Source organism: Lactuca virosa, chromosome 8 (genome assembly GCF_052849685.1).
Source record: "Lactuca virosa cultivar CGN04683 chromosome 8, Lactuca_virosa_CGN04683_v6, whole genome shotgun sequence".
NCBI lineage: Eukaryota > Viridiplantae > Streptophyta > Magnoliopsida > Asterales > Asteraceae > Lactuca > Lactuca virosa.
In genome coordinates this window covers 299,290,073-299,314,632 of record NC_136433.1, presented here as the reverse complement: position 1 = coordinate 299,314,632, position 24,560 = coordinate 299,290,073, and positions in this window count along the sequence as shown.

The following is a 24,560-nucleotide window of genomic DNA, read 5'->3' as shown; positions in this document are numbered from 1 at the left end:
AAAAGCTACGCAAATAAACGAAGGAAACCGTTGGAATTCCAGGTGGGAGACCGTGTTCTATTGAAGGTCTCACCCTGGAAGGGCTTAATACGCTTTGGAAAGCATGGAAAGCTAAATCCAAGATATATAGGGCCTTTCGAGATTCTCGCTAGAATCGGTCATGTAGCTTACAAACTTAACTTACCTCGTGAACTCAGTAACGTACATTCTACTTTCCACGTATCGAACTTGAAAAAGTGTCTGTCCGATGAGACTCTTGTAATCCCACTCGACGAGATCGAGATCAACGAGAGCCTCAACGTCGTGGAAGAACCTGTAGAGATCATGGACCGAGAGGTCAAGCAAACAAAGCAAAGCCGTATCCCGATAGTGAAGGTTCGCTGGAACGCCAAGCGAGGACCTGAATTCACTTGGGAGCGAGAGGATCAGATGAAACTGAAATACCCTCATCTTCTTACTTAGTTATTTGTAACTACTTATTTGCTTAAACTCTAATTTCGGGACGAAATTCCTTCTAATTGGGGGATGATGTGACAACCCGAAATTTCTATTCTGTACAACGATTCACTTCAATAGAAGTCAGAACTGTTTCTGCTAACTTTTAAGCTTTTTGGAGTCAGTTTGAGTGTTCTAAAGCCTAGTACTGCAAGAGATAACTGGAGAGAGGATACTCTAGGGTTTATTGTGCATCAATAAAGTTCCAAAACTCCAAGAGTTTGGAGTTTACGGCCCAAACATGGTGTTTACGGGCGTAAACTCTAAGGAGTATAAATATGACACTTAGTCATTTTATACACTTTTTTTACCATTTCAAGCCTAGAAACTCATTTCTCTCTCAAGTAACATCCGATTTTCCTTCTTGATCTTCAACTTTGTAAGTGTTTCTTGCCTTTTTTAGTTGATCTCTTCCATTACCTAGTGATCTTACATGATTCCATCCATGAAATCATTCCATTCTCTTAGATATTCAAGTGTTCTTTATTTCACCAAGAACACCAAGAACACATACTAGTGTTCTTGGGCCGTGAACACCCTTTCAAGCTCCTTTATTGTAAGTATTCTTACCCTAGTGTGTTATAAGGCTTGTTTCACTTCTTATTCAACTAGAAAACACAAAGAAACACAAGATCAAAGGTGTTTACGGTCAAGACATGTTCTTGAACCGTAAACCCTAATAAATGGGGCAAAGCGAGCCCTAGTCCCTTCCTTAGCCTTGGATACTAGTCTAGATCACTACCTTGGAGTGTTTAGGACCTTAAACATCAAAAAGACCAAGAACACATAGAGTTTACGGCCGTAAACTCATGGAGAAATGGTCCATGGGCCGTAAACTCTATAAAGTGGTGAAATTGTGCCACCATGACTTCCTAAGGCTTAGACTTGAAGTAAGGGTACTTCTTTATGACTTATAAGACCTCAAAATACAAAATGGTAGACGTTACCATGGGTTTACGACCTTAAACCCATTGGGACCGTAAACCCAAAACCGTAAACTCATGAAGAGTTTACCCTTGGACCATAAACTCAAAAGCAAAGCCCTACAACCCTTAGATGCAATCCTTGGTACTTATAGCACTTGAATCAAAGTGTTTTCCATGTTCTAGGATGTCTTAACTTGATTAATTAGTTGTTAAATGACTAATTGGATACATATATGTGTTATTATATGTTAATTAGGATCCTTGTGTGTGCTCAAGTCTTCACTTGACACTTAGCATCCTATACCATCCGTTCATCCAAACCACTCACTACAGGTGAGTTCATACCCCTTAATCAACCTTTTAAATGATTTTAAATGCTTTTAATGGGGGGGGGGATACAAGTTGAACTATTATAGTTATTATATCAATCACATGTGATTAATAACTACCAAACAAGTGGATTTCTTACTTTTCAAACTGTGTTATCAAACAAACTACTTCAAACTGTTTTACAAACTCTGTTACATGTCGAATACTTTTATTAAACTCTTTTAAACTTATATTCTGTTATATGTGTATCTATATTGATATAGTTATATAAGTAGGAATGAAAGGACTTAGGACTGATAGCTCACCTTACCTCCTGTTCCTTGTTTGGTTGTGGACTTAGGGTATCGGTTGTTTGTCCGAAGGTCGTTTGAATCCTAGTTATATATTATGTATATGTATATAGATATAAAAGTTCCTTCTTTCTATTCAATACCTTTGGGTAGCAAAGGTATACAAACATGTTCATACATACAAACAATGTTACTAGTAAACTATAATAGGTGTAGTTTAGGAAGTTACTAATACTATTACTAGAACAATGAAACATACAATGAGTCAATTCATACATGAGTCAATACATACTAGACAGAGAGAGAACATACAATACAGCTAGTACATACTATACATTATACAAGAGAACATACTATTATGAGAAACAGAGAGAACATACATACATACTAGACAGAGAGAGATCATACAATATAGCTAGTACACACAATACATATACAAGAACACTACTACAGTTATGTGAGCCACGTAACGGGGCATGACATCACCTGTCATGGCTCGTTTTGTATCCAGAAACTCCTTAAGTGGAGAGCGTTGAGTTTGTGTATAGATCTATACTGGATTGACTATCCTACACCTTGCTGCAAGCTACAGTGGGACTTGCAAGTCTACGGGTGCCAAACGTCATTTCTTCCGACGTCTTACATCGTCGTGTTTCTAGTCGGTAGTATGGTACAGGCCGATCACATGGTACTTTAAATAACAATTGGTTTAAGGTAGTTAGTACAACAGTAGTTACTTAATACAACACTACAATACTATTTTATTTCCCATTGCATTCACTTTGTGATCTTCACACAATGAACGGTAATGTAAAAACTATATTTTTGGTTAATGATAGTCAGATTTGGGAAAATACATACTCTTACAAGAGACACACATACAAACACTTGATGCCTTGGTTGAAGGCTACTTTTAGTAGAAAAACATAGGGTTTTCTAGGAGATTCAAACATTTTACAAACATTCACAAACATTTACAAACTTACACATCGCATACTCACAAACACTTTCTTACAAACAATGACACTAAAATACTTATGATCTCACCAGCTTTAAAGCTGATCAACTCTTTCAAAATAACTTGTATTCTCAGGTCGCCAGTAGACAGGTACCGGTGCTAGGTTTTGAGAAGATGAAGCTCGTTCAAGACTCATCTTTTATTTTGTTTCATATTTTTGGTGTCTATTAAACTAAACAGAACACACTTGTATTAAATTATATTATTAATGCAATGGATGATGTTGTTGCTTGTTTACTACTATTCATTATTGTGATACTGTACATGACATCCTCCACCCCCGAGCGATTCCGCCGTTCCGGTTTTGCGGTGTGACAAAATCGGCTTGCCCTCACAATTCTTACTAGGTGCCGATTTTGGTCTACAACATGTTGCTTATATAGTGTGTCATAATTAGGGTTACACCATGTAAACCCTAATTGACATGACTCTTTATTCATTGGATCCATGGGTTCAAAAAACACCATGGAGCCTCCATGGAGCATCCTATGGGTTTTAGCCCAACTTGATAATCCATGAAGCATTAGCCCACTATACAAGTATGGGTGATTTACACAATCAACCCATATATTTAATTAGTCTTCTTTTGATCACTTAATTAATTCCAAATTAATTCTTGATCAATACTAATTAAATAATATTATTAATATATTATAACTTATAATATATTAATAAACCTTAAGTGTTATTTCTCTCATTTTAGTCTATCCAAATGCATGATGCCATGCAACCCAAACGGACCATGCTAATCGGGTCAAGTACATTCCAGAAATAGTTATGAACTTAGACACCTAATCCAACAAATACATTCCCCTGAAATGGAGGTAACAATCCCCAGATATACCTCTCAATCTTCTTACTTTCAGTGGGAACCATTCCAGGACATAGAGCTACTAGATCACTAAACCTAGTAGTGTAGGCTACTACGTCGGAGCCTGTCATGATAAGGCTCCAAAGTTCCTCCTCCAGTTTCTGTACCTCGCCCCTCGGGCAGTACTCCCATGTCATCAGTGTTTTTAAATTCTCCCAGCCCAATGAGTTAGCCACTGTGAGTGTAAGTGACTTGACATGGCCATTCCACCATGTGAGGGCCCTATCAGAGAAAGTATAGGCGTCAAATTTTACCTTGCTCCCTTCAGGGCAGGAGCAGATCTCGAAGATCGACTCCGTTTTCTCGAACCGTTGCGATAGAGCAATGATTCCTCCACTACCATTGAAGTTCATGGGTTTACAGTTGGTGAAATCCTTGTAGGAACACTCCCTAGGGTGTCCATGGCTATCTTCATGATGCGAGTTGGTACCCGTTCCACCTCCACTGGTGCCACTATTATTGATTTGGGTCAGGGCTACTGTCACAGCCGCGCTCACTGTAGCTTAGAAAACTACAGGATCAAATTACGGTGGAGGCGGCGGTGGATTTGAAGTTATTGGAGGATTGTTGTTGATACGTCTATTCGATCTACGTGGTGGCATCTTTCAGCTATTAAGTTTAAAAAGATAAAAATGGTGGTAAGACTTCTTTAGCGATTATAAGTTAGTTGCCTTTGAACTAATTTATACCAGTTCAACATGTTTTCTTTAAGGAGTTTATAATAGAAGTCTACCACAAGTAATAACTTGTAACGTAATGATATGAAATTGGATAGTAATTTTTCAACGACAATAAGATGCATGTCGATTTATTGGTATATTAGATGCATAATGTTTGAAAATTTTGACCTTGAAGTACGTCTACAACATACGAAATTAACTAGAAAACTTCGACAGCATACCTACCTATCAAAAATTAAATCTCGAGGTCGAACCATAAACATGAAAAATAACACTAGTGTAAATATGTAGACTTAACCTATATCTAAAAGAGTGAGTAGAGTAAGCCCTACTCGCAAAGAGTGCGGTTCTGCTTCGAACTAGATTCAGCCCTGGATTCAGCCAACTGGCGTTCTATTTCAAACACACGCCTTTCTAATGTTATTTGATGTTCTCGAAGTTTCCTAACCTCGACTCTGTTTACTGTTAGTTCCCTCTATAGGATGTCGGTGTGATTTCGGGTTATCTCCTGGTCTTCGTTCAGGTGGCGGAGGCGAGCTGTGTTGACTACAGTGGTAACACCAACCTCCACGATTTGGTGGATGGCTGCTCCTGCTTGCTCATTGTTATGAGTAACTCGACGTACTAATGCAGGGAGGGCTTTGTCTGCTGAGCCTCCCTCATCTAGGTTGTAGAAGCTTCGGTCCCCATTATAGGGAAGGTGTTGACCTTTTTCATGACTCCACCTCTCTAAGTTTACTGCCCATTGAGGTGTCGGACCTTGGAAATTCTGTCGGGGATTGGGAATTTGGGCCACTTGAGGTGGGTCATAGACTTCCGGTTCCGAGTCAGATTCTTCTTGAATTTCCTCTTCTTCCTCTTCCTCGAAGTCTTCGTCTATTGGAGCCACAGGGTCGTCTTCCAGTTCTTCTTCGAGCCATCCTCCGTTCCCCTGATTGGGAAAGTACGGGTCTCCCGACAGATAAAATCCAACCATGTTATCTAAGCGAGAATAGGGGTGTAAGAGATATTAATAAATCTATGAAATTTGTAACACAATCCTACTAACATAAATTTTTATGGGGGTGATCCTTACCGGGTCCTTCTATAATTACATAGTGCATACCAGTTATATATAACTAAGATCGAATAGACCTTCAAATAAGTGATCCTACTCTAAGACCGCAACCAAACAAGGAACAAGAAGTAGAGAAAAAACCACAAATTCTAAGTCTATAACATCTCAATTATATATAACCATAACGTATACACTTAGTAATTATGGACCTACCAGTAAGGGTCTTTTAGTTTTCACATAAGTTATTTATAGTGCCTAAAATACTCCTATAGTATTTTAATTGCATGTTTGATTCTAGAGCTCCTTGGTATATAGAGTTGGTAAGTTTTAGACTTGTTGCAACACCACAGCCATTCCTAGGCATATGCTAATCACCTCTCGAATAGATATAGTTGATCAGACTATATTCATCCCAGATCTGATTATCTAGGCCTACTCGTATTGTTCAATAATCATAATACTTTTGTTTTGTTCCAGTTATAATATTGATCTTGTATATATGCATGTATACTTTTATAAAAATATTAATATATTCTAAAAGTATAACTCTTGTTCAGAGTATTTTTATCCCATTGTGTTTATAGTTGTACATCTTTTATGGGTTGATATACTTAGTTCACTATAAACAATGCTCTGATACCAATCTGTCACACCCCCAAACCGGAACGACGGAAACTTTCGGGGGCGGAGGACGTCATGTACAATATCATAACAACTGCATGATAGTAAAACAAGCAACACCATCCATTGCATTTAAAATAGTTAATACATATGTGTTATGTTTATTGTTTATAAGACACCAAAAATGTATAGCAAAATAAAAGCAAAGTCTTGAATAAGCTCCGTCTTCTCAAAAACCTGGGTGTGTGTACTGGACTACTGGTTTCCTGAGAATACAAGTTATTTTGAAAAGAGAGTATCAACATTTACTTTGGTGAGTTCATAAGATTTTAGTGTTTGAAGATATACTTGTTCCCTAAAAATGTTAGTATATTCTCCAGAAAATCCCATATTTTCTACAATAAATGAAAAGTAGTCTTAGGCCTTAAGACCAAAATGTTTGTATGTTTTTGTACTATGAAATAGTGTAAGTGTATGTTTTCCATAAATGTATGTTTTCTGTGATGGAAATTAGTGTACTGCACTTGTATGAAATCTATAATGTATTAGTGCTGGAAAATAATGATAGGTAGTCGAATAAATTACTGAAGTAATGTTTTTTTTGTAAACCCAATTGTTTAGTTAATGCTTAATGTGAATAAGATTATAACCATACTGAACTGACTAGTGGCCTACATGACGTTCTTCAGGCGTCGGAATGTTATGACATTTTTCACCCGTAGACCTGCCGGTCCAACTGTAGCTAACAGTCGAGGTGCAGGATTGTCAGTCCCGTATAGATCTATACACAACTTCACGCTCTCCCTCTAGGAGACTCTGGTTATAAAAAAGGACTTTAGCATGTACCTTGATAGGTACCATGAAGTGATGGCTCACATTCTAGTATTAGCTCGTTTACATATAGTGTATACATGTGTTCTTGTTCTTGTAACTGAATAGTATATTTGTAAAGTAAAGTAATTGTACTTATGTGTTTGTTCATGTAATGTATCCTTGAACTAGTAATTAGTGTGAATTGATACTTAAACTATACCTATTATAGTTTACAAGTTGTTATGGTTGTAATGAAAACGATTGACAAAGTTATTGAAATAAGTTTAATATTCATATATATATTTGGCGTGTATAATTAAGGTTTAACCGACAGTCGGACAGGTGATCCTACCCTAAGCCCACAACCAAACAAGGAACAAGAGTTAAGGCATTAGCAATAGTCCTAAGTCCGTTAAAGCCTAACTATACATAAATATACGCATGAATATGATTTTGATAAAAGAACAATCTAAATAGTTGAAAATAGTTTAAAAAAGGGGTTTTGACAAGTTTCATAAAAGTAATTGTTTTCTTTTGATTGTTTTCATTTGTACTTATGTCCTAACACAATTTCATTGTGTTTTACTTGTATTCTCCCCCTAAAAGCATTGTAAAACGGTAAAATATAGGGGTATGAATTCACCTTATGTGAGTATTCTAGTGAAGATTCGAAATGGTAGAGTTAATTCCATAGTTAGATCCCGTAACAAAACCGAGCCCTAATAGCATTTTCATGAAATATATATGTATATAATTAGCGAATATAATGGCAATTATGTTAAGGAAATAGTCTAAGATGTAAGGTTTACTTACAATAAGGAGTTTTAGAAGTAAATTGTGAGGCTGTTGGGAGTTTTTGGTCAGCCTTTACGTTTTCGGTCAGATGATGATTCAAGTGTGTTCTTGGTGAAACCAAGAGAATCAAGGTGTTTTCGGTTGGGGTTTAAGGAGATGGAATGATGATTGCTTGATGGCATGAAGAACAATTGAAGAAGTCGGTATGATCCTATGAAGATACAAGTGTTTTTCACATGATACTTGAGAGAGAAATAAGGCTTTCGGTTTGTGTTCTTGAGAGAAAAAGGTGAGTTTTCGGCTGGAAAGTGTAAGAATGATGGATTGTTTTCGGTCTCATATATAAATAGGATAGAAAAGTCGATGGGACATGTTGGTTGGGATACACAAAAGACCTCAAAACCCGTGACAATTGGATATAATTTGGCATGTTTTCGGCCAAGAATTTTTTATTGCCTTCGGACGTTTGCGGTCAGAGGAGGGTTCACGGTTCGAGGGGTTTACGGTCGAAAAGAGTTTGCGGTCCGAAGGAGTAGTCTTGCAGGTTTTCGGTTGGAAAGGATTTTCTGTACGAGGGTTTAGACTTATGCGAGGGTTTTCGGTCCTCGCACTTGGATCTTTATAATACAACACTAATAACTTTATAAGGTTTAGTTATATAAAAACATTAGATAAGCTTCTATTAAATAAATAACTTCACAAGTTAGACTTTTATTTAACAAGTTTTGACTTTTATGACTTTGGTTGACTTTCACAGACTCGAAAAATAACGGGTTGTCACACTATCATTGTTCAGAGGGCTATTGATCGTCACAACATTCCAGTGATCGAGGGTTCGACGATTGCAACGGTTCCTATTTTTCACACTTCAAATGTTATTGTGTCTGACAGTTCAATGTTCCAGCAGACAGCGAAGTTATCACCGAGTATCGCAGACAACCAGCATCTGGTCCTCGTCGACTAACCTTTGAGATGCGAAAGGTCTTAGAAGAGGCTGACAAGTGAAAGAAAGGGGGAAACAAAAAGCCAAGGTTGGACCTTCCGAGCATGATCACACTCCAACGAAGATAATCAAGCGAATCGCTCGCAAGCCTAAGTCTCCTACACCAGACATTGAGGAGGGTTCGGAGTCACACACCATCTCCGAAGTTCGTATACCAGAGCAAGTCCAGCATGCGACTGAAGACACATCTGCGCCTTCGCAACCATTGGTTTCAGAGCCAATATAAACTAATCCTGAGGTAACCTTTTCTATGCCAACTTCTTTCCCAAAACATATGACTTTTTCCATGATTTTACTCCACCTTCTCCAACTGCCACATCTACACCTATCATGATCGGCCCCTGTCCGACTGTCTGTCACACCCCCAAACCAAGGATGGCGGAAACGTCCGGGGGTGGCGGACTTCATGTATAGTATCCTAACAACGAGTATAATAGTGATCAAAGCAATACAACCAATCATAAATATAATCGGAAAAGAATTACATCGTTTCAAGTGTTCATATTTTAATGATTGATTACATCATGATATAAAAAATAGTTGTTCAACGCCGTAGCGTTCCATCCTCAAAAGCTTGTGGTTACCTGGTTTCGTTGATTTCCTGAGAATACAAGTAGTTTTGAAAAAGTGTCAACAATTAAGTTGGTGAGTTCATAAGCTTTTTATATGAAGAGTTTGGAAACCGATATTTGTAATGAATTGTGTGATACCAAGAAAAATCCAATATTTTCCTTACAAAAGTGATGTGTAGTCTTTAATTCCAAGACCATAAGTGTACAATAATATCCATACTTATTGATATAAAAAGTGATTTTAAATCGACATAAAACCCTTTTTGATTTGAGAAAATCCCCGTAAACTTTATGTGTTGTTAACTCCCTATGTGAGTCGCTATCACCACACAATGACTAATGAACCTGCCACGACGTTTCTCAGGCGTCGAATAAGATAATGACACTTGTCACCCCAGACCTACCGGTCTAGCTGTTGCATGCAGCTCAGGTGTGGTTTGTCAAACCCAATATAGATCTATACACAACTATCACGTTCTCCCTACAAGAGACTCTGGTTATAACTACCAGGAATTTTAACCCGTACTAAGAAGAATGTCTCACAATTTACGTTAACAAGTTTACGTGTAGTGTGCGTGAGTGTAAAACCTTTTTCCGTGGGAATAAAACCTTCCGAAATGTGTTTGTTGTGTTAATGGAAACATAAACTATACCTATTATAGCTTATCAAAAACATTTTGTAATGGTAGAAATCCTCTTTGTATATGATGTAAACCTTTATAATGAGGTAAAAGACATGTAATATAACCAACATGTATTTATATATGATAATACACACCTTGCTCAGCAAGTTACAAGGTGTAAATGAGTTACTGACAATTTGCTAGTTTTATCTTTTGTGTTCCTGTTCTTGGAATAATTATAGAAAAATCATACGGAGTCGAAAACTGATTCCGTAAATTCTGAGGGTTTTGAAAATGTGTCTAGTTTGTTCATAATTGTTATTATGATTTTTAGAAGTCTCTAACTTGTGTGATAATGTTCATTTTCACAGACTGGTCCGAATTCGTAGCTACACTCATAGACAGTTTTGTAAAAATCACCATCAATTGTAGAAAAATCGTATGGGAATGTGAAAGTAGTCATTTTAAAGGTATGAACCTGAAATATTTGTACCCAAAACAGTTTTGAAAACTAAAAAGTTTACGACGTTCAAAACAGTCCGTAAATGGAGTTAAACTTTTCTGATGAAAGCTGATGGATGAGTTTAGTTGTGTTCTTGGTGTTTTAACTTGTATTCTCCCCCTTAAAACCTAATGAAAACATGAAAAGATAGGGGTATGAACTCACCTTGAGTGATTTCAGTAGATGGATGATGAAGAAAAGAAGTGTTCAACTCAAGAACACTTAGGAGATGCTTGAAGATTCGAAGATCTAACAACAAATATGCTGATATTTGTGTAAGGAATCCATGATTTAAGTAGAAAGAAAGAGAAATAATCATGTGAGGAGTGATATTACTTACTAGGAGTAGATGAAGAACTTGTGATCAGCCTTGAATTTTCGAGATTAGAGGGGGATAGTGAGAGAGAATGAGTTCTTGCTTCTTGGTGGAGTGTGAGTGAAATGGGAGGAGAGATAAGGGTTTTTCTATCCTTGGATCAAGGTGCTTGGCTGGAAAGAATGGGAAAAGGACGATGGAATGACCAGGTATGATGGAATAGTGACTGGGGATGGTCATGGAGTGGGTATGGGAGGTTGCTTGTGTCATAGATTTATGAAAAAGTCAACACTCCTCTTAAAAATCTTATCCAATAGATTGTATTCATAGACTAAGATTTTCCCTCAAAATTGATTAATTTATGAATATTTAGGGTCTTATATGCCAAAATATGAGTTTGGGTGAAAATCCCGCGTTAAAATCACGAAAAACGGGTTTAAAACGTAGTTGGTGTCAAAAACCGGGAAGAAGTTACGAACAACCGAAGTCAGGAGGCGAGGTTCGGTCTTAGGAGCTTAGAACCGAAGGGAGGGCTCGGCTGATGGATTAGAACCGAGAGGAGGGCTCGGTCCGAGCAGTCTCACAGGAGAACACATCAGAAGAGAGACCGAAGGTGTACTGAATCGAAATGCTTGTTTTGGACCGAGAGGACTTAATCCGAACCGAAGGGTGAGTTCGGTCCCATATGTAGTTTTGGTCTTATGCAGGTTCGGTCCTCATGGTTTGGTTCTTAAGGCTATGTTCGACTCCTAAGAGGTTTCGGCTCCTTATGAGGGTTCGGCTCCTTAAGAGGTTTCGGCTCCTTAAGAGGGTTCGGCTCCTTAAGAGGGTTTTTCGCATAAACTTCCGTTTTCGAGTTGTTTTTGACTAAATCAAGGGTCGGGATGCCCCGGGTGATTATAAAAAGTTGAGAGAGATTTGGGAGATATTTCACTTACTTGGAGAGATTTCTCATACTTAGGGAGATTTGGGAGAGATTTCACATACTTAGAGAGATTTGGGAGAGATTTCATATACTTGGAGAGATTTCGGAGGGATTTCACATACTTGGAGAGATCTCTCATACTTAGAGAGATTTGGGAGAGATTTCACATACTTAGAGAGATTTGGGAGAGATTTCACATACTTAGAGAGATTTGGGACGTATTTCACATACTTGGAGAGATTTCTCATACTTAGAGAGATTTGGGAGAGATTTCACATACTTGGAGAGATATGGGAGAGATTTGAGGTAGAGAGAGATAGAGCAAGAGTTATTGAGAGAGACTTTGTTCGCGACCTTTGCGAGTGTTCTAACTTCGAAAAGCAAGGTTTGTAAACCCCGTTTTGCCTTGTTATGAGCGTTATAACTCTAAGTTACACTGATTAGGGTTTAGAATTTTCGAACACGTGAAAACTCTAAGTGATACTTTGTATTAAGATTGCGAGTTGTACAATAAGAAACATAATGAAAACCCTAATATACAAGGGTTAGATGAGTTGACCGGTTTGACTTGTTGACTTTAGTTGACTTTGACTTGACCAAAAATTGACGGTTGTCACATCATCCCCCCGTTAGAAGGAATTTTGTCCCGAAATTAGCACTTTGACCGGGACTTCGAGAGTTGTGGAAAGATGCGGGTATTTTTGTTTCATCTGTTCTTCGCGTTCCCAGGTGAACTTGGGTCCTCGTTTTACGATCCAACGGACCTTCACAACAGGGATGCGACTTTGATTTTCGTTCTTTTGATCTTTCGATCCATGGTTTCTATCGGTTTTTCCACGAAGTGGAGACTCTCGTTGGTTTTGATTTTGTCAGGAGGTATCTCCAGAGTCTCGTCAGACATACATTTCTTTAAATTTGACGGGTGGATGGTTGGATGTACATTATTAGGTTCTTGTGGGAGTCGGAGTTTGTACGCAACTGGGCCAACCCTGGCAAGGATTTCGAATGGCCCGCTGTACTTTGGATTTAGTTTCCCACGTTTACCAAAACGTATCGTTCTTTTCCACGGTGAGACCTTTAGTAGTACATGGTCACCAACCTGGAATTCCAAGGGTTTGAGTCGCTTATCTGCATAGCTCTTTTGTCGATCTCGAGACGCTTTCAGTCTTTCTCGTTTGCACGATTTTTTCCGTTGTTTCTCTTATGATTTCAGGGCCATTGAGGGTGCTGTTAGGGACTTGCCCCTTCGCTAGCTATGTATCTCCCACTTCAGCCCAACGCAGTGGTGATCTGCACTTGCGACTCTAGAGAGCTTCGAATGGAGCGACATTGTTGTTAGGGTGGTAGTTGTTGTTGTGTGAAAATTCAATGAGTGGTAAGTGGGAATTCCCACGCTTTACCAAAGTCAATCACCCAAGCTATTAGCATGTCTTCCAAGGTTTGAATAGTTTCTTTTGCTCTGTCCGTCGGATTATAAGTGGTAGACTGTACTCAAGTCTAACCTAGTCCATGCAAGGGTTGCCAGCATCGCGAAATGAATCTCCTATCTCTGACAGAGATAATGGATATTGACACACCATGCAGTCGCATAGTCTATTTGATGTACGTCCTAGTCAATTTCTCCATCATGTCGATTTCTTTGATTGGTAGGAAGTGCGCGAATTCAGTCAGTCTGTCGACGATTACCCAAATGGTATCGAGACCACCCATTGTCTTGGGTAACTTGGTTATGAAGTCGATCGTTAGCCGCTCTCACTTCCTTTCGGGTATCACTGGTTGTTGTAGGAAACGCGAAGGCTTCTGTTATTCTACCTTGACCTTGGCACAAGTCAGATACTTGTCCACATATGTAGCGATGTCGGTTTTTCATGTTCGGCAACCAATAATGTTTCTTAAGGTCCATATACATCTGGTCTGGACCTGGATGAACTGAGTGGCGAGTTTTTGTGTGCTTTGATCATGACGTCATTTCTGATTCCATCAACTTCGGTGTCCAGATCCGGTTCATGGGATAACATGCCCTGTCGCTCTTGCCTTCTAGGTTCTTACAATCGGTGAAGATTGTACACCTCGTGTCGTGGAGATAGTGCCTCTAGATCTCTAGGGTGAATACTACCGCTCCTAGTTCGAGATCATGCGTGACCTAACTGATCCCATACGTCTTTAGCTGTCTTAAGTCATAAGTAATAACTTCTCCTCGGAGCGCTGCATAGGGTCTTCTGTAGAGCTTCTCGATTGATTAGTTCGGTAGGGAGCTTATGGGTTTAGTTTACGCGACTAGACTTATTCGGATGGTATGACGTTCACTCGCACTCCTGGGTACCCTTGTCCCAAAGTTCCTGGTAGGACTCGTACCTAGTCCATCTATCTTTAACTTGCGCATAAAGGTCGTATGTAATTAGGGTTGGTAAGACAGTTGGATGGGTGACTCTGCCCCAAGTCCACAACCAGACAAGGAACAGGAAATAGGGCGGAAGCACACATCTAATGTCCGTAGAATCTTAATTATATATTATCCTCGCATATACACTTAGTAGTGATAGACTAACCGTATTCGTCCCAAGCTTCCGTGCTTGATTTGGACCTGCTATACGAGTGATATTCTCAAAGGGTTTACTAGGAATAATTTGAAAGGGTTACAGAAGGTATAATCACACCTCCAGAGAGTGCTTTGGGATTTCGCAATGAAGGATGACCAGAGAGTCAGAGTCAGATTTAGGGTTATGAGAGACGAGGGTTTCGATATTCAGCTGGTTAGGTGGAGGGTCTTCTCGTAACAAATGTAATTGATAAGGTGATGATCCAAACCAATCCATATCGAATGACGACACCGGATTTTCTCGACGACACATGTATTAAGTCATATTCGTAAGAGGTATTCGTTAGAGTGATAGTGCGTCCTGTGTTTCTTTTTAGTGTTTTCCGTTTTGATAGATGTTATTGTTACTGCAAATGATTTATACCACAGTAGCTAGTGCTGGTAGTAAATGTGTTCTGATAGCTAGTAATGATACTTTATATCGCGATCCCCGACCGATCATTCTATGATCGATCGGTATATGCAAGTCATATGTCATTTGATATTGATGAAACCGACGAGTAAATGGCTCTACCCTAATCCCACCACTAGACATGGAACAGGAATTAGGATGGAATTTTTCGCTTTAAGTCTGTAGTATTTTGATTATAATTAATCCTGATGTATACATCAATTCATCACAGCTCACCGGCAATGATCCTAAGGTCATATAGGAGTGTCTTTGATTTGATTTAACGAGGGAGTATTTTAACTACTTTTTGAAAGACGGAAATTTTCAGTGGATACACCGAATTCATTACAAACATATGGTGCTTAAACGTTTTCGTTTTTGGAAACATTACAAAAGTCCTAATAAGTTTCCTTGTTGCTTCCGTTGGTTCAGTTGTCACACTCCTCCTTCTCCGCCGTCATTCTTCTCGGTTGGACAGTCTCCCTTGAAGTGTCCCGTTTCACCACATAGGAAGCATACTAGGCTTACACCAGTATTGGTGGTTGAAGCGATGCGCTGGGTCGGGGTCCTGCAAAAGCGGACGGTATGTCCTTTCCTGTTGCAGTTGATACAACGTGGAATCCGACAAGCTCCTGTGTGATGGTAGTTACACTTGTTACACTTTGGAAGTGTTCCCATATATTGTTGTCTGGTGCTTGAGTGATAGATGTTGTGGCTGATGTCGAGGCATGTGTTGTGACCACTGTCGTAATTGTAGGGGCAGCCACGGATTGCGGTCTCTTAGCGAATTTTTGAGATGGGTTGCACTTCTTTCTGTTCCAAAACTTCCGTTTCTTGCTCTTAGGTTTGTGGTCTGAGGTATTTTCGTTGGTAGACGCCCGCTGGTGTTCTTGATTGTTATTGCGGTTAGTATTTCTGACACCATCTCCGCGCCCGCTGGCGTGGTTAGCATTGAGTTGCGCCATGACGGCTGCCACGGCTGCCGTGACTGCAGCTTGAAAAGTAGCAGAGTCTATTTGCAGGGTTGGCACCTTGCTAGTTGGTTGGTTACCTCTTGGTGAAGACATAATTTTGTTTCATGATGAAGAACGATTTCGTGAGTGGGGATGATTACCTCAAGTGCATTCTTACAATTTATATTCACATATATAAATTCCGCACATTGCTGCACTATTCTTAGTGTTTCTGCTAAACACTCCCGAGATGGAGTTACGGAAATGGGTAGAAGTAGGTTTTGTACGAATGTTAAATTTACCCATCCTAGTTACTATCTTTGCCCAAACACTCTTAGCTGAGGAGTTCTGATGGGATCCGGTGTATTAGTGCTGGTATGATCGCACCCTATAGGTCTACGAAGAAGGCACCTTTCAACCAAAATGTTTTAAAGGTGAGACGATAATGAGTCGTTAGAAAGGGCTATGCGTCGAGGGTTATCTAACTAAGTTTATCTTAGTTCTAAGTGTATTGTATTTCGATTTTTACGGTGTTCTGAAAGCAATTCCTAATGAAAGTCTATAATAAACCCATGTATTTTAGTAGTTCTGTATTCAAGTGAAACCTTGTAATTTGATCCAAGCTAGGTCCTTCTTACGACCACTTGATGTATGCTTAGTTGCATGAGTAAGACTTAATAGACCTTCGGGTCTAATGGGCCTGCCGTAAGCCCATTTTGTTAATATGATTCTAGAAATTTTTGGTTTCAGAGAAAATTTTGACCTTGCTGCAGGTCTACACCAGATGATTGTAAGGAAAAGTTTTGACAGCAAATAAATCCCCCGATTAGAATAACCACTTAAATCGCAGGGTTGAGCTTACACATAGAATAGAGTAGCACTAACGCATACTCATGAACCTAATCTGCAAGGTCTTGTGAGCAGTATGAACTCTACTCACGACGATCCGTCCCTTGCGATGCCTGAGACAAAGTCGATGCACCTTGCAGCTCTGCCAATCGACGCTTGGCTACAACCATTCTCTCTTCGAGTGTCGTGCGTCTACCCTGTTTCTCTTTTGCCTCCGCCCGAGCGGCGATAAGGTTCTTAAGAAGTTGGTCTCTGGGATAGCAGTCTCTTTCCAAGTCTCGGGTACGTGAGATGGTAGTGTCTGTAGTAGCGCGCAGTTTCCAAACTCGATTTGCAATCTCCCTGTTTTAATCCCCAACGTTCGCGATCTGTCGGGTCTTCGCCGGGAGGGCTCTGTCAGTCGGTCCCCCATGGTTGAGGTCATAGCAACCTCGTTGGTCTCCAAATGGTGATCACTGTCGTTGCTATCGACTCCAACCCTCGATCACGGTTGTCCAACGGGGCACAGGTCCGATGTGGTCGAAATGGTTCGCGGGAACCCTGGCTATGTATGGAGGTTTGATCACCTCCGGTTCCTCTTCTGAATTTTCCTCGTCTTCAGATTCTTCTTCCTCGTCTTCCTCGGGTTCTTCATTGGGGTCTTCTTCTATCCATCCACCATTTCCCTGGTTCGGAAAGTAGGGGTCGCCTGGTAAGTAGAATCTTGCCATGATATCCGTGCGAGAATAGGAGGGGTAGGAAGCATATATTAGTCGTATTCCTAGAAATACTTATAGGGGTTTGATCCTTATTAGTTACTTCTATAATGACATAGTGCATACTAATTACATATAACAGAGATATGATGGACCTTCGAAAAAGTGATCCTACCCTAGGTCCACATCCAAACAAGGAAAAGGAAGTAAGGCAATGACCACAGATTCTAAGTTTATGATCTCTAAGTTATATATAACTTTAGAGTATCCACTTAGTGACTATAGACCTATTAATAAGGATCTGTTTAGTTTTCACATAAATTACAGTACCACAAAATACTCCTATAGTATTTTAAATGTTATGTTTGGTTCTTAACGATTTTCATGTTTGGGAAGTTTTTAGGCTTGTTGCTCACTACGACCATACCCCTGCATACATTAGTCACACCTCGGATAAATATAGTTGATCAGGCTATATTCATCCCAAGTCTGATTACATATCCCAAGTTCTACTCGTAGTGTCCAACTCCTCATTTTACTTTTGTATTGTCCTAGATATGATATTATACTAGTATGCATGTATGTACTTATACTTTTAACAAGAAATTATTTATTTCAAAAAAAAGTATAGTTATTTGAAACCGTTTAAATCAGAGACTTTAGTCCCAATGCATTTATAGTTTGCATATCTTATGTGGTTCGATATACTTAGTTCACTATAAACAATGCTCTGATACCAATCTGTCACACCCCCAAACCAAGGATGGCGGAAACGTCCGGGGGTGGCGGACTTCATGTATAGTATCATAACAACGAGTATAATAGTGATCAAAGCAATACAACCAATCATAAATATAATCGGAAAAGTATTACATGGTTTCAAGTGTTACATATTTCAATGATTGATTACATCATGATATAAAAACTATTTGTTCAACGCCGTAGCGTTCCATCCTCAAAAGCTTGTGGTTACCTGGTTTCGTTGATTTCCTGAGAATACAAGTAGTTTTGAAAAAGTGTCAACAATTAAGTTGGTGAGTTCATAAGCTTTTTAGATGAAGAGTTTGGAAACCGATCTTTGTAATGAATTGTGTGATACCAAGAAAAATCCAATATTTTCCTTACAAAAGTGATGTGTAGTCTTTAATTCCAAGACCATAAGTGTACAGTAATATCCATACTTATTGATATAAAAAGTGATTTTAAATCGACATAAAACCCTTTTTGATTTGAGAAAATCCCCGTAAACTTCATGTGTTGTTAACTCTCTATGTGAGTCGCTATAACCATACTATGACTAATGAACCTGCCACGACATTTCTCAGGCATCGAAAATGATAATGACACTTGTCACCCCAGACCTGCCGGTCTAGCTGTTGCATGCAGCTCAGGTGTGGTTTGTCAAACCTAATATAGATCTATACACAACTATCACATTCTCCCTACAAGAGACTCTGGTTATAACTACCAGGAATTTTAACCCGTACTCTAGGAGTACTAAGAAGAATGTCTCACAATTTACGTTAACAAGTTTACGTGTAGTGTGCGTGAGTGTAAAACCTTTTTCCGTGGGAATAAAACCTTCCGAAATGTGTTTGTTGTGTTAATGGAAACATAAACTATACCTATTATAGCTTATCAAAAACGTTTTGTAATGGTAGAAATCCTCTTTGTATATGATGTAAACCTTTATAATGAGGTAAAAGACATGTAATATAACCAACATGTATTTATATATGATAATACACACCTTGCTCAGCAAGTTACAAGGTGTAAATGAGTTACTGACAAATTGCTAGTTTTATCTTTTGTGTTTCTGTTCTTGGAATAATTATAGAAAAATCATACGGAGTCGAAAACTGATTCTGTAAATTCTGAGGGTTTAGAAAATGTGTCTAGTTTGTTCATAATTTTTATTATGATTTTTAGAAGTCTCTAACTTGTGTGATAATGTTCATTTTCACAGACTTGTCTGAATTCATAGCTACAGTGATATGCAGGTTTGTAAAAATCACCATAAATTGTAGAAATATCATATGGAAATGTGCAAGTAGTCATTTTAAAGATATTAACCTGAACTATTTGAACCTAAAACAGTTTTGAAAACTAAAAATCTTACGACGTTCAAAACAGTCCATGAATGGAGTTAAATGTTTCTGATGAAAGCTGATGGATGAGTTTAGTTGTGTTCTTGGTGTTTTAACTTGTATCCCCCCCCTTAAAACTTAATGAAAACATGAAAAGTTAGGGGTATGAACTCACCTTGAGTGATTTTAGTAGATGGATGATGAAGAAAATAAGTGTTCAACTCAAGAACACTTGGGAGATGCTTGAAGATTCGAAGATCTAACAACAAATATGATGATATTTGTGTAAGGAATCCATGATTTAAGTAGAAAGAAAGAGAAATAATCATGTGAGGAGTGATATTACTTACTAGGAGTAGATGAAGAACTTGTGATCAGCCTTGAATTTTCGAGATTAGAGGGGGATAGTGAGAGAGAATGAGTTCTTGCTTCTTGGTGGAGTGTGAGTGAAATGGGAGGAGAGAAAAGGGTTTTTCTATCCTTGGATCAAGGTGCTTGGCTGGAAAGAGTGGGAAAATGACGATGGAATGACCAGGTATGGTGGTATGGTGGAATAGTGACTGGGGATGGTCATGGAGTGGATATGGGAGGTTGCTTGTGTCATAGATTTACGGAAAAGTCAACACTCCTCTTAAAAATTTTATCCAATAGATTTTATTCTTAGACTAAGATTTTCCCTCAAAACTGATTAATTTATGAATATTTAGGGTCTTATATGCCAAAATATGAGTTTGGGTGAAAATCCCGCGTTAAAATCACGAAAAACGGGTTTAAAATGGAGTTAGGGTCAAAAACCGGGAAGAAGTTGCGAACAGCCGAAGTCAGGAGGCGAGGTTCGGTCTTAGGAGCTTAGAACCAAAAGGAGGGCTCGACTGATGGACTAGAACCGAGAGGAGGGCTCGGTCCGAGCAGTCTTGCAGGCGAACACATCAGAAGAGAGACCGAAGGTGTACTGAACCGAAATGCTTGTTTCGGACCGAGAGGACTTAATCCGAACCGAAGGGTGAGTTCGGTCCCATATGTAGTTTCGGTCTTATGCAGGTTCGGTCCTCATGGTTCAGTTCTTAAGGCTATGTTCGGCTCCTAAGAGGTTTCGGCTCCTTAAGAGGGTCCGGCTCCTTAAGAGGTTTCGGCTCCTTAAGAGGGTTCGGCTCCTTAAGAGGGTTTTTTTGCATAAACTTCCGTTTTCGAGTTGTTTTTGACTAAATCAAGAGTCGGGATGCCCCGGGTGATTATAAAAAGTTGAGAGAGATTTTGAGAGAGATTTGGGAGATATTTCACATACTTCGAGAGATTTCTCATACTTAGGGAGATTTGGGAGAGATTTCACATACTTAGAGAGATTTGGGAGAGATTTTACATACTTGGAGAGATTTGGGAGGGATTTCACATACTTGGAGAGATTTCTCATACTTAGAGAGATTTGGGAGAGATTTCACATACTTAGAGAGATTTGGCAGAGATTTCATATACTTGGAGAGATTTGGGAGGGATTTCACATACTTGGAGAGATTTCTCATACTCAGAGAGATTTGGGAGAGATTTCACATACTTGGAGAGATTTGTGAGAGATTTGAGGTAGAGAGAGATAAAGCGAGAGTTATTGAGAGAGACTTTGTTCGCGACCTTTGCGAGTGTTTTAACTTCGAAAAGCAAGGTTTGTAAACCCCGTTTTGCCTTGTTATGAGCGTTATACGCCCCCGAAGGGTATGTATTAATGTTTTATTGAGTTGATCCATCAGTTACACTGATTAGGATTTAGAATTTCCGAACACGTGTAAACTCTAAGTGATACTTTGTATTAAGATTGCGAGTTGTACAATAAGAAACATAATGGAAACCCTAATATACAAGGGTTAGATGAGTTGACCGGTTTGACTCGTTGACTTTAGTTTACTTTGACTTGACCAAAAATTGACGGTTGTCACACTGTCACACCCCCAAACCAGACGGCGGAAACGTCTGGGGGTGGAGGACTTCATTTGTAGTATCACAACACATGCATTATAGTAATCAGAGTACAAACAACCACTGTATTTAAAAAGTATAAGTATTTACATGTGTTTCATCATAGTATACTGAAACCAAATAGTTATACAAAAGAAGAAGACAATACATAAATAGCTCCATCTTCTCAAAAGCTCGGGGTGTACCTGTCTACTGGTTCCCTGAGAATACAAGTAATTTGAAAAGAGAGTATCAACATAAAGTTGAGTGAGTGCATAAGTATTTATGTTTGAAAGAATGTTTTCTGTTTCTTGAATATGTAAACTGTTCTAGAGAATCCTATATTTTCTGCTGTATATGAAATGTAGTTTTAGTTACATGAAACTGTTCTATTTGTAAACTGGTGTTCTGTATCTGTAATCCTTTTGTAAACTTGTATCCGAGAATGTGCTTGATTTCATCAAGTGTTACTGTAAAACTGTAGTATAATAATGTAAAGTGTATCTTGTAAACTAGTACTTTTGAAAGTGTACAAAAGTTTAGTTAATTATACATTAACGTATTGTTAATATCTTCTATATGAGTTATTATAACCATACTGACTAGATTGCCTGACCCAACGCTATGAATGCGTTGAAAGCTGTTGATAACAACTGTCACTCGTAGGCGTGTATGCCTAACTGTAGCTAGCAGTCCGAGTGCGGGGTTGTCAATCCCAATATAGATCTATACACACACTGTTTCGATCTCCCGCTATAGATTCTGGTTATAATGTCAGGACTTTACTATATTGTTTAAATAAATTAAACAACCTGTATCAATTGACTCATAAAAAGGATATAAACGTTACATGTATAATAGTTATGAAAACCCAATCATTCTGAAATAAATGATTGGTAGTATGTTCTTGAATTGATATTCTTAACATGTATCTGAAAGATGTATATCCTTGAATAGTTTTGAATCAAACCTTTGTTCTTGTAAAACAATGTACTTTAGTATACTTGAATCGTGAATTAGTGTTTTGTGAATCATAAATTATAACTATTATAATTTATATGTACTTCCTGAATTGATAACGAGTATTCATGAATGCAACCCCTTGCTCAACATGTTACAAAGGGTTATTGAAACTTATTGAACTAACTTTTATTTATATATATACAAATATATATATATATATATATATATATATATATATATATATATATATATATATATATATATATATATATATATATATATATATATATATATATATATATATATATATATATATATAAGTAAAATTTAAATGACACTCGGACAGATAACTGATGCTTATAATCCACCATACAAAACAAGCAAAAGGAACCAAAGAGGATTATCAGTCCTAAGCCTTTTAAATCTTATTTATATATATATATATATATATATATATATATATATATATATATATATATATATATATATATATATATATATATATATACAAATATGATTATTGGAGGAAAATATAAGTTTATAAAACATTTAAAAGAAGTTTAATATTTTGAAATTCATTTTGGTGACTTGATGTCATTTTGATATAATCATTGAAAACCATTTGATTTGATAATAACTGAAATCCCTTTTATAAAGATATTTGAAACCATTTGTTTATAACACAAGATCTTTGTGTTAGACTTGTATTCCCCCCCCCCCCCCCTTAAAACAGTAAAAGCTATGGAAATATGGGGGTATGAACTCACCTGTAGTAAGTTATTCAAATGTAAAATCGGTGTAGTATGCTAAGTGTCAAGTGAAGTCTTGAACACAGTGGATCCTATTAAGCATATAATGATGCATATATGAATATAATTAGTGGTTATACAACTAATTATGCTAAGAACCCATCTTAGGGACTAGGAATCACTTAGATTGAAATGTTACAATCACATGGAGTTTACGGCCACTCCTTGGAGTTTACGGCCACACTTTTGGTGTTTACGGCCAAGGGGAGTTTACGGCCCTAGAGAATGACTTTAAGTGGTGTTTAGGGCCCTAACTATCATTCACTAAGTGTTCACGGTCCTAGGCTTGGACTTAAAATGAGTTTGTGGCCAAGACATGCACCAACACAAGAGTTTACGACCATGCAAGGGTTTATGGCCGTAAACTCTTGATGATCAAGTATTTTGTGATGATTCAAGACTAGCAATCAAGATTTTAACAAGCCTAAATAGGAGATAGAAGAGATACGCACGTTTTTGAAGCTCGGGAGGGGGTTCACGGTCTAAAGAAATAGTGTGTGTTCTTGGTGTTCTTGAAGATCTAACCAAAAGAGATGATTTCATGGATGAAATCATAGGGTTTAACTAGATTAAGCAAGGTATCGACTAATAAATGGAAGAAACACTTACTTATTTGAAGATCAAGGTGTAAATCTAGATGATAGTTGAGAGAGAATTGGATTTCTTGAAGTGAAAGTGTGAGAAATGGTGAAAAATGAAGAAAATCTATATATATGTGCGAGGGTTCACGGTCTGAGGGTTTACGGCTGTGAACCTCGTTTACGGCCCAAAATTGGTTAGAGTCTATGGCCGAAGTAGTTTACGGCTCCGAGGAGTGTACGGTCTGAGGAGTGTACGGTCTGAGGAGTGTACAACCGTAAACTCTTTGCGGTCCGAAGCGAAGGAATAATTGCAAAGTTTCTTGGTTTTCAAGCCGTTTCCTTCCAAATTCAATTGTAGATATTTTAAGGATTTTAACAAATAAAGGTTATTATTATAACCTAAATAAAACCCAAACAATAAAAAGGACTTTAGTTGACCTTTGTTTGACTTTGATTGACTGGAGTTGACTTTACAATCAGAAAATAACGGGGTGTTACATTATCCCCCCATTAGAGAGAATTTCGTCCTGAAATTAGAGTTTTAAGCAATTAAGCAATTACAAATAACTAAGCGAAAAGATGAGGATATTTCAGTTTCATTTGATCCTTGCGCTCCCAAGTGAATTTAGGTCCCCGCTTGGCATTCCAGCGAACCTTCACTATAGGAATACGTCTTTGCTTTGTTTCCTTGACCTCTCGGTCCATGATCTCTACTGGTTCTTCCACGAAGTTGAGGCTCTCATCGATCTCGATTTCGTCGAGTGGAATAACAAGAGTCTCGTCGGACAGACACTTTTTCAAGTTCGAGACGTAGAAAACAGGATGTATGTTACTTAGTTCTTGAGGTAG